Source organism: Saccopteryx leptura, chromosome 11 (assembly GCF_036850995.1).
Source record: "Saccopteryx leptura isolate mSacLep1 chromosome 11, mSacLep1_pri_phased_curated, whole genome shotgun sequence".
NCBI classification, from domain to species: domain Eukaryota; kingdom Metazoa; phylum Chordata; class Mammalia; order Chiroptera; family Emballonuridae; genus Saccopteryx; species Saccopteryx leptura.
Genome location: NC_089513.1, coordinates 69,278,435 through 69,285,306, shown reverse-complemented (window position 1 = coordinate 69,285,306; position 6,872 = coordinate 69,278,435).

Sequence of the window (6,872 nt, the reverse complement as noted above, 5' to 3'; positions counted from 1 at the left end):
AGACTGATTGCCCTGCCAGCAAGTGAGGAATATCAGTTATCTGTTGTTGCATAACAAGTTGCCCCCAAATTCAGTGTTTGAGAACAACAAACATTTATCATCTCATATCATCTCACAGTCTCTACGGGTCATGAATGTGGGAGTAGCTTAGCAGGGTGATTCTGGTCTGTGATTTCTCATGATTATGATCAACATATCAGCCATAGCTTCAGTTATCTCAAAGCTCAACTGGAAGAGGATTCACTTTCAAGGTCTGCCATGGTTCTTGGAACACAACAGTTCTTTGCCACACACACCTTTGCAGGGGCTGCCTTATGACATGAGAGCAAGTTTTCTCCATGGCAAGACATTCAAGAGAGAGGATGAAATACAGCACCCAAAACAAGCCATGGACCTTTCATAACCTAACTCAGATGTGCCACCACATCAGTTCTGCTATATCTGGTTTCTTAGAAGTAAGTTGAAAAGTTAAGAGGAGGAAATTACACAAGGACATGGATATTTTGGAATGGAAATCATTGGGGGCTATCTTAGCGGTGTACAGCCATACCATGTTTGTTGGATCAGGAAAAGGTAAGTTGAATTGTCTATAAACTGAATTAAATTATCTATATGATAATCACATTTTGTAAAGGAGAAAATCAGAAAAGATCTATCCAGAGCCAAATGCAAAAAAAGTTAAAGAAAGAAAGGAAAGAATTGGTTTATATTCTACAAGTGTTATGTAGGATCCTCCACTTCCCTTTAAGGAAAAGTGATCATTTTAGTAGTAGTTTATAAGGAAATCTACATCATTTGTACTTTCCTGAGACAAAGTAGCTTGCAGAAGAGACATTCTCATGAGCATCACAAGTATCAGAAGTATCACACATGTAACATGTAGAAAATGAAACTTATTATTGTATCTCCCACATCTGCTCCTCTTCTATGTTCCCCGTATTTGTGAGTGATAATGCCTCCTTCCCAGTTGCCTTCTCCAGAACCTTGTGCTTTGTCCTTAACCATAGCTTACTTCTCACTCCCAACATCCAATGAGTCACGAAGGTCTATAGATTTACCTACAAAATATCAAATCCACCCATTATCCTCATTTTATTCCTGATATGTATTTCTTCAGTAGTCCACTATCTTTTTCCCAGTAACCACTCTTGGCCCCATCTAAACAATTTTTTGTACAGCAGCCAAAACTATTTCTAAACAATGTATAATCAAGATTCTTTTCTGCTTAAAAGTCTTCAATAACTATGTTTCTCTTAGGATAGAGTCCAGGTTTCTTTTTTGTGTCTACCAGGCCCTACATGGTATGTCCTGCTCTTAGCTCTCCAGCCTCATCTCTTGTCATTCTCCTCTTAGACAATGTTTTAGTCATATTAAAGTTTATTTTGTTATTCTTGGCCTTATCAATACTAATTGGTTTGTCCCATTCATCCACTTATTCTCTTTCTCTGGACAGTTCTTACCTTCTCCTTTCTCTAAGGAAGGTCTCCCTAGTACTATCAAGTTGAATATCTATTGAGGTCTTTCCAAGTATGAGACAGCATGCTGACAGCCTTACATACATCTTCCCATTTAAATATTGACAAAATGTCTCTTGTGTGTACCTCCATAACACAGTCATAGAAACTTCATAGATCTTATCACACTTTATATTAATCGTTTATATATTTTCCTTTATTAATCTTTGACCTGATCAAGTTAGAAAAAGGGAGAAAAAAGGTACAAATGAACTATAAATAAAAATTTGGGCCTTGGCTGGTTGGCTCAGTGGTAGAGCATTGGCCTGGGGTGTAGAAGTCCAAGTTCAATTCCTGGTCAGGGCGCACAGGAGAAGCAACTATCTGCTTCTCCACCCCACCCCACCCCACCTATCTCTCTCTCTCTCTTCTCTTTCCGCAGCTATTGCTCGAATGATTGAGCAAAGTTGGCCCAGGGCACTGAGGATGGCTCCATGGCCTTTCCTCAGGTGCTAAAATAGCTTGGTTGCCGAGCAATGGAGTAGCGGCCCAGAAAGGCCCAGCATCACCTGGTAGGACTCATGTGAGAGTCTGTCTCTCTGCCTTCTCACTTCTCACTTAATTAAAAAAAAATTTTGGCCATAACCACAGATACAGTAGAGATTTTGGAGCCTATAATAGAAAATTATTTTAAAAATTTAGACCATTTTTTTAAATGTGACAGTATTCTAAAATAATAGAAATCATACAACTAGATTTTAAAAAGAAAAGGATTTCTGTTACTGGTAAGATATCAGACAATATTACTAGACTAAACTTCCCAGTATAAACAACTAAAACATTAGATTAAAGCCTTAAAACATTTCACCAAGACCACTGTTATGCAAAAAGAAAATAAGGAACATTCAAGCCAGAGACATTTAACCAGAGAGGTAAAATAAATTTGAGGGCATTTGCCAAACTAGGTAAACTTGGATATCAGTTTTCATGGCTCACGGCACATAAAATACAGGAGGCAAATTTCAGTGTCTGCTTAAGGTGGAGAATTTAAGTAGAGATCTTTTCTCTTTTAAGTCAGAGAACCCAACGGACTTTTCTTTAGTGTAAGAGTGAACTAGAAATACCAATCTTTTTCACCAAAGATTACATGAAAATCTGTCTAAAATTTGGCAACTTAGTAGAAAGGCAACATCCTTAAGAAGTTGAATCCATAATTCGGCTTTCATGTTGACTTAAAGTGTAAATTTATAGTGTTTGCATTATTCTCCAACTCTCAAACTAAAATTTTAGTTTAAGGTATCCCAAGCAAGAAGTTATCCCAGGCATTGGAAAAAAATTTAATTTACACATTTTCTGAAAGAACCAACCTAATACCAGGTCTCATGAATCTCAAAGAGCAAATTTTCAATAAAATTAAACCACTCAAAGTCAAAATTCACCAAACACATGATAAAACAAGGCACCATGAGCAGTGTATGAGGGTTCCGTTTTTTCTATGTCTCCAACATTTGTCACTTCTTGTCTTACTGAAAAAAGCCATTCTAACAGGTATGAGGTGGCATCTCATTGTGGTTTTGATTCACATGTCCTTTATAGCTAATGAAATTGAGAATCTTTTCACATATGTGTTGGTCATCTATATGTCTTCTTGGGAAAAGTGGCTGTTCAGGTCCTCTGCCCCTTTTTAAAATTAGATTATTTGTCTTTTTGTTGTGAAGTTGTATGAGATATTTATATATTTTGGATATTAGTCCCTTATTGAAGGACTCATTTGCAAAGGGAATCCTTGTACACTGTTGGTGGGAATGTAAGTTGGTGCAGCCTCTATAGAAAACAGTATGGGAGTTCTTTAAAAAAAAATAGAACTACCATATGTCTCAGCAATCCCTCTTTTAGGTATCTACCTAGGAATTTTGAAAACATTCATAATAATGTATGTACCCTTATGTTTATTGCAATATTAATCACAATAGTCAAGATGTGGAAGCAGCCTAAGTGTCCTTTGACTAATGATTAAATAAATAATATGTGGCACATAAATACAATAGAATACTACTCAGCCATTAAAAGATAAAATATTGTCATTTATAATGACAGGAATGTATTTTGAGTATATTATGCATATGCAAAGTGAAATAAGTCAGATGGAAAATGACAAGAATCATATAGTTTTACCCCTATGTGAGTTATAAAATTAAAACAACAAATGAACAAACTCATAAACACAGACAACAGTATGGTGGTTACTAAAGAGGAAAGGCATGGAGGATGATAAAGAGGGTAAAGGGGTCAAATATATAGTGACAAAAGAAGTCTAGACTTTGGGTAATTAACACACAGTGGACAATGTATTATAAAGTTGTTCAACTGAAACTTACATAATATTATTAAATAATGTTATCCTAATAAAATTTAAAACATGGAAAATAACCAGCACTATGAACCAAAAGAAACAACAAATGATAGAAAAGGACCTACAATATGTAAATAGTTATATGTTTCTATACACAAAAATAAATAACAGCTTGAAAATATGTGCAAAGAAGAAACTAAAGATTAAGCATTTTGAAAACTAAAAATATAACAATTGAAATTTTAGAAATTTTAATAAATATGTTAAGAAGAAGATTTCATACAACTAAAGAGAAATTAATCAACAGGAAGATTTGTATGAGGGAAGTAATCAGAATGTAACTTCACTGTTTTGAATTATTTCTTCAAAAAGATATATCCAGCAGGGCTATCATTTAAAATTGAAGAAGAAATAAAGCTAAAGGAGTTCATTACAACCAAATCAGTATTACAAGAAATGTTAAAGGGCCTTCTTCAGAAGACAGGAGAAGAAGAAGAAGAAAAGAGGAAGAGGAAGAAGAAGAAGGAGGAGAAGAAGGAGAAGGAGAAGAAGAAGGAGAAGAAGAAGAAGCAGCAGCAGCAGCGGAGGAGAAGGAGAAGAAGAACATAGTTGAAAGAATAAAATGGCAATAAATAAATATCAATAATCACTTTAAATGTAAATGGCTTAAATGCTACAATTAATACATAGTGTACCTGAATGTATTAGAAAACAAGACTCATGTATATACTGCTTACAAAAGACTCACCTCAGGCTGTGGCCAGTTTGCTCAGTGGTAGACTGTCGGCCCAGTGTGTGAATGTCCCGGCTGCTATTCCCAGTCAGGGCACACAGGAGAAGAGCCCATCTGCTTCTCCCCCCTCCTCTTCTCACATCCCCCTCTCTCTATCTCTCTTCTCTTCCCCTTCTGCAGCCATGGCTTGATTAGAGCAAGTTAGCCCCAGGCACTGAGGATGGCTCCATGGTCTCTGCCTCAGGCACTAAAAAATGGCTCTGGTTGCAATGGACCAAGGGCCACAGATGGGCAGAGCATCACCCCCTAGTAGGCTTGCCAGGTGGATCCAGGTCAGGGCACACATGAGAGTCTGTCTCTCTGCCTCCCCTCCGCTCACCTCAGAATGAAAGATACACACAGACTAAAAGTTAGGGATGAAAAATGATTGTTTTGTGAAAATAGAAATAAAAAAAAAGCTGTGGGCCCTGGCCGGTTGGCTCAGTGGTAGAGCGTCAGCCTGGCGTGCGGAAGTCCCGGGTTCAATTCCCGGCCAGGGCACACAGGAGAGGCGCCCATCTGCTTCTCCACCCCTCCCCCTCTCCTTCCTCTCTGTCTCTCCCTCCCCCTCCCGCAGCCGAAGCTCCATTGGAGCAAAAGATGGCCCGGGTGCTGGGGATGGCTTCTTGGCCTATGCCCCAGGCGCTGGAGTAGCTCTGGTAGCAACAGAGCGACGCCCCAGATGGGCAGAGCATCGCCCCCTGGTGGGCGTGCCGGGTGGATCCTGGTCGGGTGCATGTGGGAGTTTGTCAGACTGCCTCCCCGTTTCCAGCTTTGGGAAAAAAAAAAAAAAAAAAAAAAAAAAGCTGTGATAGCAACACTTATATCAGACAAAATAGACTTCAAAACAAAGGCCATAATGAGACAAAGAAGGACATTACATAATGCTAAAGGGATCAATCCAGCAAGAGGATATAAACCTTGCAAACATTATATACCCAACTTAAAAGCACCTAAATATAGAAAGTAAATTTTGAAAAACATAGGGGAGAGATCAACAGTAATAAAGTCATAGTAAAGAATTTTAACATCCCATTGACATCAATAAATAGATCTTACAGACAAAAAAATATTTAAGAAAACAGTGACCTTACATTTAAGTCAGATGGATTTAATTGACATTAAGTCAGATGGATTTAATTTATATCTTCAGAGCATTTCATCCCAAGGCAGCAAAATATACATTCTTTTCAAGTGCACTTGAAACATTTCTAGGATAGACCACATATTGGGACACAAAATAAGTCTCAATAAATTTAGCAGGACTGAAACCATACCAAGCATCTCCGACTATGAAAATAGATATCAATAACAAGAAAAAAAATGGAAAAACACACAAAAACATGAAAGCTAAATACATGTTAACTAGACAATGAATGGGTTAACAATGAGATCAAGGAAGAAATCAAAAGATACCTTAAAACAAATAAAAACAAGAACACAACAACCTAAAATACATGGGACACAGCAAAAGCAGTCCTAAGAGGAAAATTCATAGCATTACAAGCCTACCTCAAGAAAGAAACAAAAAAAAAACCCTCAAATAAATTATCTAACTTTACACTTAAAGAAACTGAAAAAAATAACAACAAAGCACTAAGTGAGTAGAAGAAAAGAAATTATTAACATTAGAGCAGAAATAAGTGAAATAGAGTCTAAAAAACCAATACAAAAGATCAATGAAACCAAGACCTGGTTCTTTGAAAAGATAAACAAGCCTGACTAGGCAGTGGTGTAGTAATAGAGCATCAGACTGGGACACAAAGGACCCAGATTTGAAACCCCAAGGTCACTGGTTTGAGAATAGGCTCATCTGGCTTGAGTGCAGGCTCACCAGCTTGAGCACAGAGTGGATGGCTTGAGTGTGGGATCATAGACATGGGCTGGCTTGAGCCCAAAGGTCGCTGGCTTGAAGCCCAAGGTTGCTGGCTTGAGCCCAAGGTTGCTGGTTTGAACAAGGAGTCACTTACTATGCTGGAGCCCCCCAGTCAAGGCACATATGAGAAAGCAATCAATGAACAACTAAGGTGCTGCAACAAAGAATTGATGCTTCTCATCTCTCTCCTTTCCTGTCTGTCTCTATCTGTCCCTCTTTCTGTCTCTCTTTCTTTGTCACACACACAAAAGAAAAGATAAACAAGATTGACAAACTTTTAACCAGACTCATCAAGAAAAAATGAGAGAGAAACTAAATAAATAAAGTCAGAAATATAACAGGAGAAGTAACAACTGACTCCACACAAATACAAAGAATTGTAAGAAAATATTATAGACAACTATATGTCAAAAAATT